This window comes from Populus nigra, chromosome 13, assembly GCF_951802175.1.
Source record: "Populus nigra chromosome 13, ddPopNigr1.1, whole genome shotgun sequence".
Taxonomy (NCBI): Eukaryota; Viridiplantae; Streptophyta; class Magnoliopsida; order Malpighiales; family Salicaceae; genus Populus; species Populus nigra.
In genome coordinates, this window is record NC_084864.1 from 8837636 (window position 1) to 8850035 (window position 12400).

At 35.2% G+C, this 12400-nt stretch overlaps 1 pseudogene; it reads left to right on the forward strand.

Moving 5' to 3' along the window:
* Positions 1–380: 380 nt before the first annotated feature.
* LOC133670955 (cleavage and polyadenylation specificity factor subunit 3-I-like) lies at positions 381–9339 on the forward strand (annotated as a pseudogene).
* Positions 9340–12400: the final 3061 nt, after the last annotated feature.

Consider the following 12400-nt stretch of genomic DNA (forward strand, 5'->3'; position numbering starts at 1 on the left):
AAACAAAGTTAATATAAAAATCAAATAAATCAATTTTAAGGGATGAAATTAAAAAAAAATCAATCAAAATATATATCAGTCAAAAGTTTAAGGATCAAATTTGATATAATTAGCAAATAATATAATATTTTTATTTTTTTCATAATTTCTAAAAAGTATTTTCGTCCAAAATAAAAAAAAATATTTTCTTGAAAATCAATCTAAATTTTACTTTAACAGAAAAATATTTTTTATCCATTAATTTTTTCTAATCATAAATAAACATGTGAAAATTTAAAAAATAATAAAAACATTTTCTGGGCAAACACAGCTGAATCTTCAAGTAAAAGCAAAGAAAACCCCTTGAAACAATGTGTAGAGGAACTCCCATTCACCTTATAATTTAAAAAAGTTCGAGCTTGAAGCATAATCGCTATAAACATTATAAGCTTTACGTCAACTATTGTAAGTTGTATTCTCTTATTTTATATAATCATTACAAATCAGCAGCTGAGTGGGTTTAGCTGTATAGGAGTTTTTCTACAGAGACATAAATACAGTTTGGTTTTGGGGCAGCTAAAGAACACAAGAATGGCATCAACAGGGCAATCACAGTCACTAAAAAGAAGGGATGCACCAGTAACAAGAGAAGGAGGGGATCAGCTAACTCTAACCCCTTTAGGTGCTGGAAATGAAGTGGGTCGATCCTGTGTTTACATGTCATTTAAAGGCAAGACTGTACTGGTATTGCTTCCCTCCATCCTTCCCTCTATGCATTTTGTTGTTTTTCAATTATGCCATTTTATACTGATTTACTATTGGTAATTTTTGTTTACGCTGGATCAAATTCAATGAATTTATTTTGTTTATTAATTTATGTTTTTGTTGTCGAATTATGCCAATGTTAGTTTGATTGTGGAATTCATCCGGCTTATTCGGGTATGGCTGCTTTGCCTTACTTCGATGAGATTGACCCTTCCACTATTGATGTACTTCTCGTTACACAGTATGTATTTCATCACCTTCTCTTGCTAATTCTCCGTGCTTGCCTATTGTATATGTGTATATTGATTTTCCATTCCATGAGGCAATATTTTGTTTCTCACTATTAGTTTCGTAAATGCTAGTTTTTTCTCTCACTGAATGCTCCTTTGATTTGACCTTGCTTGCTTTCTTGTTTGTTCATTTTCTTGTCAAAAGAGATATCTCCTATGATGATGTAGTAACATTGCATGAAATTTTTAGCTGCGAGAGATCAACTTGTCCAAGGAAGAGCATGAAATTGTTTCAGAATTAGAGAACACTCAGCGCAGAAGTCAGATATACAAGTATTGAGAAAGTTAATGTTAGGGTATTTTGGTCTAATATTTGGGAAGATTTTATTGTGACAATACAAGTTGGGAAGGAGTTTAAATATTGTGAGAAAAACCGCATGATGCAGTTCCTTAGGTGCTTGAACTTGCATTATCAGGGCCATTTGATAGGCAGTGGCTAGGTTCCTCATCAGTAGAAGTTAGCCAAGTCTGTTATAATGCTGGACTTGACAATAATATAAATTGAAACAGTGAAACTTAAACTTGATGCTTTGTGGGCAGCCTGAACTTTCTTACCTCTATAAAAAATTATCAGTAGTATTTTTGATTTGTGCTGGGAACTTTTTACTCTTAACTGGATCTATGCAATTGTAGAGAAGTATAGATGTAATGAGATTTCTGATAAATTTTTGTTGGAATTTAAAGTGTCATAGACTCATGATATCTATATTTTAATTATTCACATGCTCCTTGTTGCAAGAAGATGAGTGATCTTCTAAGAAATAGGTTTGTGCTCGTTATAGAGAAAGATAAGAAGCAGATAAAACGTAATGACTCCACACACTTTTTAATTTACATTTGCATGTATAAATACAGGATTGAAGAGCTTATTAAGCCTGAAGTTCTGCTATTCTATAACTGACTACAAGCTGTGAATTATGAGTTGTACATGATTCAAACATTCAAATTAAACATAAGGAGTTGATTCTGTTGGATAAGGATTTTATGGAGGAGCTGATGCTGTTAGATGAGTAATTTGTGGAAGAGTAATAACTTTTCTTATATGCCCCCGCAAGATGGAGGTACCATCAGTAACACGAATCTTGGATCTTAAGGTTTGAAAACAGTGGCGTGGAAGAGGCTTCGTAAGTATGTCTGCAAGCTGGTCTAAAGTGTGAACATGATTGACAGTAATGTGACCTTTCTGGACAAGATCACGAAAAAAGAAGAAGGTCGATTTCGGTATGTTTCATGCGAGTGTGTTGTACTGGATTTAAGCTGAAATGAGTTGCACCAATGTTATCATAAAATACTTGGGGAGGATTTTGTAGATGTAAGCCAAGTTCTGTGATTAAGGAGTGAAGCCAAACTGTTTCAGAAGTGGCAGCAGCTAATGCACGAAATTCAGCTTCTGTAGAGGAACGCGATACAGCTCTTTGTAGCTGGTTTGACAACTGGACTAAATGTCTGGGAATAATCAAGACCTAGTCTTTGGTGGAAGCCTTTGGCAACTAGACGAGCTTTGTATCTGCTGATGGTTTCATCAGGGTTTCTTTTCGTTCGAAAGACGAATTTGCAGCCTATAAGATTTTGACTGTTTGCAGGAGGGACAAGTTCCCAAGTTGCATGATTAAGTAATGCAGTGATTTTTTCTGACATGGCATTGCGTCAGAGTGGATTTTTAAGTGCTTGACTGACACATGTTGGTTCAGGTGATTAAGGTAATGGATGTGTGGTGGTGGTGTGAAGTTGTTTGGGAACAAAGATGTTATTTATAGATCGAGTGGTCATGTTATGTTGTCTTTGAGAAACAATAGGAGCTGAAATATTTACCTAAACCGTGGAGACTGTTGTTGTAGTGTTTGAATTGGATGTAGAGAGAGAGAGAGAGAGCTCTTCTTGAGGGGCAGTGGAGACTGGTGCAGAGGTAGCTTGGTTGGCTAGTGTGACAATCTGCAGCAGCGGTGCAGAGAGAGTAAGAGCGACAGGTATAGAAGACTCAGAAGTGGACTGGCTGTTGATGTTCTTTAGAGGATAGATATTTTCATCAAACGTAACATGTCGTGAGACATATAAGCGTTGAGTAGGTAAGTGTAAGCAAAGATAGGCACTCTGTATGGTGGGATAACCAAGAAACACACAGGGCACAAATTTCGGCTGGAGCTTATGTGTGTGGTAAGGTTTTAACCAGGGAAAACACAAGCAACCAAATGATTTGAGTTTGAGATAATTTGAAGCTTCTGTGAACAAGGTTTGAAAAGGGGAGCTGTGATGAAGAATAGGTGAGGGCAACCGATTAATTAGATAGGTTGTCGTGGCAAAGGCATAAGACCAAAAAAGGGAAGGAAGATTGGCGTGACTGAGAAGTGTGTTGCCTATTTCTACTATGTGCCTATGGCGACGCTCCGAAACGCCATTCTGTTGAGGAGTGTGTGGGGCTGTTGTGTAATGGCTGATGCCGTGAAGAGTAAGAAATGGTTGAAGGGCGACAAATTCTCCGCCATTATCAGAGTAGAGAGTTTTGATATTAGCATTAAACCGATTTTGAATCATTTTATGAAATTGAGGAAAAATGATTTTAACATCAGATTTGTTACGGAGTGGAAAAAACCAGACATATTTTGTGAGATGATCAATGAAGATCACATAATATTTATGACTTGAATGCTGGTTTGTGGTGATGGTCCCCAAACATCGGTATATATTAAATCAAAAGGAGCAGAGCTAGTCAGGCCATGTTTATGAAAAGGCAGACGATGAGATTTATTGATAGAACAGGAATCACAAACATGAGATATAGAGGAATTGCTGGAAACTAGAAGAGAGAAGGAGGTGATCATTTTGGCTACAACTTTGGAGGAAGGATGGCCTAGGCGCTGATGCCAGCCATTTATGGATGTGCGTTCATGGACCATTGCAATTGGAGTGGAGGCATGGAGATGAGGTAGAGGATAAACACCATTCTCACACGGTCCTTGAAGAAGAGTCTCTCTCGTCCGTTGATCCTTGACAAAAAAACAAGAGGGATGAAATTCAAGAAACACATTGTTGTGTTTGGTAAAATGATGTACTGAAATCAAATTTTGATTGATGGTGGGAACAAAAAGAGTGTCTTGAATTTGGAAAGTGCCTTTAGGTAAAGGAAGAGTAAGAGAACCTGAGTGGGTTATTTTCAAACCTGAACCATCTCCAATGAGCACTTCATCTGTGCGATCATATTCAGAATGTAAGTGCAGATTGGATACTTGAGAGGTGATGTTATGGGATGCAGCAGAGTCAATGAGCCAGCGCTGATATGGACTGGGAGAAGCAATGGTGCAGTTAGTTGTAGTCTTCCTGGTGTGTAACTGAGGACAGTATTTGGCAACATGGCCAAGTTGATCACAGTATTGGCATTTGGGGGTATCTTTTTGCTGCCTGAAATAGCGGGGTTGAGATTTGGAATCATAGTTCTGTGTGGCTGCATTCAGAGATGACCATGGTTGTCTTTTTGAAAAACGATGATCCTTGCGCTGAGTATTGTGTGCTGTGAAAACCAGGGAAGGAGGATTAATGTCCAGGCGTTTGAGATAAGATTCATGACCAATGAGAAGATCATGAAGTTCTTCAAATGATAAAGAAGATTTGTGTGCACAAATGGGGGCTACCATTTCTCTATATTCAGGACCTAAGCCATTGAGAACATAGAGAGTAATGTCATCAGCAGAGAGAGGGGCATCAATAAGAGCAAGCTCATCTGCAATAGACATGATAGAATAAAGAAATTCTGTGACGGTGCGTGTTCCACGCTGAAGAAGAGTGAGATTCTCTTTGAGTTGTATGACTTGTGTTCTAGAACGACTAGTATAACGCTTGGTCAGTTTGTTCCAGGCTTGAGAGGATGTTTTGGAAGCAGCTATAAAAGGTATCATAGAATCAGACATTGAAGAAAGGATAGCATTTAAAATTAATTTGTCCTGTCGAAACCAGTGAGTATAGGCAGCAGTAGGTGCTGCATCAAGGTTCATGGACGAGGGGCATGTGAGTGCACCATTGATATAACCATATAGGTTGTAGCCGAGAAGGAGGGACTTAAACTGTGCATGCCAAGAGGGATAATTGGTTGGTGTGAGTCGGGTAGTGATCTGCTGGGTGGCGTTAATAGCAACAGGGGAAGGAGATGAGGAGGCCATTGCAGAAGCGAAGAAGAAGAAAAAAAAATCAAAGGGAAACTCGTTGGAGAAAAGAGGGCTCTGATACCATATAGAGAAAGATAAGAAGCAGATAAAACCTAATGACTCCACACACCTTTTCATTTACATTTGCATGTATAAATACAGGATTGAAGAGCTTATTAAGCCTGAAGTTCTGCTATTTTATAACTGACTACAAGCTATGAATTATGAGTTGTACATGATTCAAACATTCAAATTAAACGTAAGAAGTTGATTCTGTTGGATGAGGATTTATGGAGGAGCTGATGCTGTTGGATAAGTAATTTGCGGAAGAGTAATGACTTTCCTTATACTCGTGAGGTTTATTGCTTATGATGGGAACCACAAAAGAACAGTGCTGAAAATGCATGCAATTGGGGAGTGAAAGCAATCCATTTTCCGGCTGAAGAAATCATTTAGGAAAATCTTGATTATCTATGCTATATTATAATATATATTATTTTTTTAATGTGATTAAATATCATAAAGTGTTCAACAAGAAAGCAAAACAATAAAAGAATATAAATTATTACTACTATTTAATTATGTTGAATATTAGTGTGATTGCATATTATGCAATGATTCAAAAAATGAAAATATTGAAAAATCATTGTATCACATTGGTTGGGAAATAAATATGCTCCATTTGCTGAAATTTCATTTAAGGTGTCAGGAAACTCTACTTAGTTTCTATTTTTTTTTTTTGAGAATTCTTTCTGTTACATTAATGAAGTCATAAGGGCCTCTTGGATTTTTTTTAAAACAAATAAAATCAATACTGTGTTTTCTATATTTGTTCAACTTAGTTTTTGTTATCTATCGTTACTTTTTCAATCAAAATTTTTAGGCCTCTCTAGTTTTTTCTTCTCAATCATTGGGAGTGATGCTTTCTGCTTGCAGCTTTCACTTGGATCATGCTGCATCCCTACCTTATTTTCTTGAGAAGGTTTGTTTTTTTACTGATTTCTACAAAGTTATTGTATCTTTCACTAGGATCAATCTAACATGTTCACTCTTTATCAGACCACATTTAGAGGTCGAGTTTTCATGACTCATGCGACAAAGGCCATCTTCAAGTTGCTTTTGACTGATTATGTGAAAGTGAGCAAAGTTTCAGTGGAAGATATGTTGTTTGATGAGAAAGACATAAACCGCTCAATGGATAAAATCGAGGTCTGTGTTTATGAATTCTTGCATTCTTTTGTTTGCATCTATCCGCAACCTTTTTGTTCTCCCAGAAACTTTGTCCACTTCGTTTACCTTCCATCTAAGCAATAGCTTGGAAATATTTTTGTTTATTATATTTGGCTTGGCATTATGTTGTGGTCCCAAAGTCAGGGGCCCAGGAATTCAGCTTATTGGTTATTCTTCTTTATCACCTCCTATCCATGTTGAATTAATTGCTCTAGATGAAAGGTCGGCGTCTTCTGGAATTTAAAGTGTTTCAATCTTGCATTTGATGTTGTGAATTTTGCTCTCTATGGATTTCTTAGCTTTCAGTCTGTTTGAGTTTGGCATTGTTAGTTGTTGGCTTCTCATTTGAGGTTTGCATGTTTCGCTTGGAAACTTAGGACCAATTTATATGCATCTGATAATTAAGTTATGCCTTTCTTTTTCCAGTACTGATCAATCTAAGTTGATTCCACACTTAAGTTGCATTTGGAATACTCTATTGCCTGATTAATCAAAGAGCATATTCAAGTAGTTGTGGTTGACTGCCATGCATCTTTTTTGAACTATGACAGTTTGGGTCATAATATAGCGAGTGCCATCTCACTCTTTATCTTCCTGCACATATAAGATTTTAGTGATTAGTAATAAGATAACGGTAATTCAACAACAACAAAAAAAAAAAGAGGATATCTATGGAGCTAATTCAAAGCGAGGATTTCTTTTTTCTTTTGATTTTATTTCCATCCTTGTAGCACAATCACGATCCATGAGTGCAAGTGGTCAAAACATTGAGAGATTGCAGAGGAAAAGAGAGGATATCTCTTTTATATATTTTTCTTTTCATGCGTGGTTTGTTAGTGTGTGTTTGAGATTGTAGTAGCGGTAACGGTTTAAAGTGTTTTTCTTGTAGAAATACATCAAAATAAAGTTTTTTTATTTTTTAAAAATTATTTTTGACATCAGCACATCAAAATGATCTGAAAATACAAAAAAAAATTATTTTAAACAAAAAAAAAGAAGAAAAATTTGCAAAATTTGAGGAACGCAGTTTACACATTCCCATGTCAAGGTTGGGTGCATGTGTTTGCATTTTTGTCTTTTTTTGTGAGCAGATCTGCTGGTGTTTGCCAGGTCCTATTTTCCTTGTGATGGCCTAGCTTGTAATGCTCCTTTGTCATCCTCTGTTTAACTTAAGAATCCTTAATTTCATTAATGATTTTTGTAATTGCAGGTTATTGACTTCCATCAGACTGTGGATGTTAATGGCATTAAATTTTGGTGCTACACTGCTGGCCATGTCCTTGGTGCTGCCATGTTCATGGTAGATATTGCTGGTGTTCGAGTGCTCTATACTGGAGACTATTCACGTGAAGAAGATCGGCATCTTTGTGCTGCTGAGATGCCGCAATTCTCTCCTGACATATGCATAATTGAATCTACCTATGGTGTCCAACTCCATCAACCTCAACACCTTAGGGAGAAGCGCTTCACTGATGTTATCCATTCCACCATCTCTCTAGGCGGTCGTGTTCTAATACCAGCATTTGCCCTCGGCCGAGCTCAAGAACTCCTTTTGATCCTTGATGAGTATTGGTCAAACCATCCTGAGCTTCATAACATTCCCATATATTATGCTTCTCCCCTTGCGAAAAAGTGTATGACTGTTTACCAGACATACATCCTTTCTATGAATGAAAGGATCCGCAATCAGTTTGTGAATTCAAACCCCTTCAAATTCAAGCATATATCACCGTTGAATAGCATTGAAGATTTTACTGATGTAGGGCCATCTGTGGTTATGGCAAGTCCTAGTGGACTTCAGAGCGGTTTGTCAAGGCAGTTGTTTGATGTGGTGCTCTGATAAGAAAAATGCTTGTGTTATACCTGGATATGTTGTTGAAGGGACCTTAGCTAAGACAATCATTAATGAACCAAAGGAGGTACAGCTCATGAATGGACTGACTGCACCCCTCAACATGCAGGTCCATTACATCTCGTTCTCTGCCCATGCAGACTATGCTCAGACAAGTACATTTTTGAAAGAGCTTATGCCTCCTAACATTATTCTAGTTCATGGAGAAGCCAATGAAATGGGAAGGCTCAAACAGAAACTTATCACAGAGTTTACTGACGGCAACACCAAGATAATCACCCCAAAGAATTGTCAGTCTGTTGAGATATATTTCAACTCTGAAAAAATGGCAAAAACCATTGGAAAGCTGGCTGAAAGGACCCCGGATGTTGGTGAAACTGTCAGTGGTATACTGGTGAAGAAGGGCTTCACTTATCAAATCATGGCACCTGGAGATCTCCATGTCTTCTCACAACTTTCAACTGGAAATATTACTCAGAGGATTACCATTCCTTTTTCTGGTGCATTTGGTGTGATAAAGCACAGGCTTGAGCAGATTTATGAGAGTGTGGAGTCTGGAACTGATGAGGAGGAGTCTGGGTCTCCAACATTGCAAGTGCATGAGCTGGTAACAGTGAAACAAGAATCTGATAGACATATTTCACTTCATTGGACTGCTGACCCCATAAGTGATATGGTATCTGATTCAATTGTAGCTTTGGTTTTGAACATCAGCCGGGAGGTGCCTAAGGTAATTGTCGAGTCAGAGGACATAAAATCCAAGGAAGAAAAGGAGAAAAAAGCAGAGAAAGTGATTTATGCCCTCCTTGTTTCACTCTTTGGAGATGTGAAACTTGGAGGGAACGGGAAGCTGGTCATACGTGTTGATGGGAATGTGGCAGAGCTTGACAAACAGAGTGGGGATGTTGAGAGTGAGAATGAAGGTCTCAAGGAACGAGTTAGGACAGCATTTAGACGAATTCAAAGTGCTGTGAGGCCAATCCCGCTCCCTGCATCTTAGCTTCTCTTTCCTTTTCCTTGTTGTATCAACATGTTTCTGACCTTTGAGAATAGATTTTATTTCTATTGAGCACTAATTTCTAATTTATCCTCTGTTTCCGTAGTAATTTTATGTTTGAATGCATCCTGCCTTGAGGTTGCCTATTATTTTAGTCTGGTGCCTTGATGATTTTGCTCATTGCTGTAGTTTGGACTTATCCTACCAAGGGATAGTTCGATTTCAAATTAGTGCCTTAAAAAATCAGTCTCTAAAAATATAATTGAATATTTGCTGCATGCAAGTTGTAAATAGTCAGATTTCTAACCATTGTTTCTATGTGAGAATTGCTGTCGTGACTTGATTTTATTCTTGAAATGCAGGATTAATTGCTAGTTCAGTCAGATTCTAAATCTGCGCTTCAAAAAAATCAGTTTCTAATATTATGATTGAATGCTGGTTGCCTATAAGTTGTAAATAGTCAGATTTGTAACCATTGTTTCCATGCGAGTTGCTATCATGACTTGATTTTATTCTTGAAGTTCAATTGACGGTTTAAATTATGGGATTGATTGCTAACATCTCTGGTAATAGGAATCTGTGATTGGATTATTTTGCCAGCTTAGAAGAGCAGGTTCAAATGAAAGGTTTTTGAGTGAAGTTCTATAGTGATTGTAAGGGTGAGACAGAAAGAGAAGTTATCAAGTTTTATCAAAATTCAAGCACTGATGTAGTCAATAATATGTGGGATAGATTCTGGGGTTTGGTTCTAGGCTTGAGCTACGTTGAAGAAATAGCAAATTCTTTGTGAAATCAGCTTTGGTACTAGAGCTCAAGAGACAGAGGGACAGCGGCTCTAACTGCTTAACACTAGGCGAAGAAAGTCATTCAAAGAAGTGGTACTTAACAAATCCATTTCAGCACAGAGAAGCATGATTCCTTTATTATTAAACATAAAAGAGTAAGGTTTTCCCTTTCATTAAAAAAAAATAGTGTTTTTTGACCAATGGCAGAAAATGTGAAATGAAAAGGGGAGAAGATCATGCTCGGACATGGTGAATCATTAGAATCCATTTCCACGCCCCCAGTATCAACAGGAGAAAAGTGAGAGAGAGAGAGATTGTCTCAGCCGCCGCTTACTTTGGTGGTCTAAATTCCAATCTTTGACTTGCCGTCAACCGACCCGGTCCCACTCTTCCACCAACTCAACCAATGTTGTCGCCCTTTTGACTTCACCTGGCAGATAAGATCACAACAGGTACTCGATCCATATCCTATATTGTTTTTCGTTTTTTTTTTTAAATAAAAAAACAATTCAATCATTATTCAATTGAAATATTACATTACATTTTATTATTATTATTTATTTCAATTTATTTTTTATAAAGTTATATTTTTCTTATAACTCAAATTTCAAGTTTTGTATATTAGTCATATTGAGTCATATCATTTTTTTTGTTATTTTTTTTAAATTCAACTCCATATTAAAAATTGAATTTTATAATTATTTTTTGATTTTTTTTCTATAATATTATCACGGTCTCATAATATAGATCTCAAATTTTGCGAGTTAACGAGGTTAATTCGAGTTTATTTTGTTTTTTTTAATTAAATTTTTTTAATTTTATTTTTTAATATTAGATTGATTAGAAATTAGATTTTATAATTTTTATAGTTTTTTTTAACCCGAATTTAACAAAATATTGGAATTATAGCATGAAACTAAAAAAATAAAAAAATATAATGAAAACAAAATCCCACAAGCAAATGTATAATAAATGCTCTGCTGGAAGTCCAGGAAGGATATTCCGTCGTGCAGTACCGACATTTCATTTCATTTCATATATATATATATATATATATATATATATATATATATATATATATATATATATATATAAAAGAGTTAACAAATAAGCATAATTCCATATCATATAAAGATCTTAGGTTTGAATAATCTTATGAAACTCGCACCAAAGATGGTCAAATTATTTTGGCCAATCAAATGGAAAGGAGAACGTACGTCACTGCGGGACCACACAAGAATACTAGGTCCTATGATGTCAAGATGTTGAAACTGGACCTTACAAGTCCTTGTCTGTCATAACTAATAACCCACCTGCCTCTAGCATTTTAGTTAATCAGTGTCTATATTTTTTTTAATATTATTTTCTATGATGTTTTTAATAATTTATTTCTCACTTAACAACCTTGAAATTGCCTCATTTTTTCCTTTATAGTTTAGAGGATATTCAATATGTGTGTTGATTCAAATATTCAAATAAAAAATAATATTGAAAGATATTTTGAAAACCTATGCCGTGTCGTGAAATTAAATGGAAAATCAAATAGGATTGGCTTTTGGTAAGAAGATATATAAACTAGCTTTACGTCATTGTTGCAACAAGATTTTACATATTTAAACTAGCTTTATGTTTCTGTTGGGCAGGTTGAATATTGTTTATGGAATTTATATTAATGTTTGTGCTGTTATTAAAAAATATATAATTTATTTAACTCTACAAATAGGTAGATGGTGTTACATAGTATGCAATATGCCAATTAAATAACATATGATATGTCGAAGTGAGAACCTTCATTAATCTTAGGGAATTCGATCTTGCGCCTCCATTATAGTCCCTATTCTTAGTTTAATTTAAGATATAGAAAGAATAAACAAGAATTTGTGTGTCTTTTTTAATATTTATAAGTATAGAATATTATGTCTTATTTAATTATTTTAAAAAATTAATCAAAAATAATCTTATTTTTAATGGATATTACTTTGTATAAGGTAGATAAAAGAGTTATTATATTGCCATTGAAATTTTATATTATTAACATCTACATTGACATTTCACTGTAACAATGAACAGTAAAAAACCATGGTATTTCACACTTTAGTCCTTAAAAATCAAATTTTTTGAAAACTTTTTTTTATATTTTTTTAATTTTAAATTTTTTTTTTCAAATTCATCATTTGATTTTAGGTTTACTAGGTATTGAACTTCATAATTTATTTCGATTTGCTTTATATGAAATTATTTCACACTTTAGTCCTTTTTGGTTTATGTTTTCTCTTAACTTCATCTTTTTAACATTAAGTTTATTGAAAATTTGGTTTTATAATCATAATTATTTTATTTTATTTTATTTCTATAAGGTTACCATG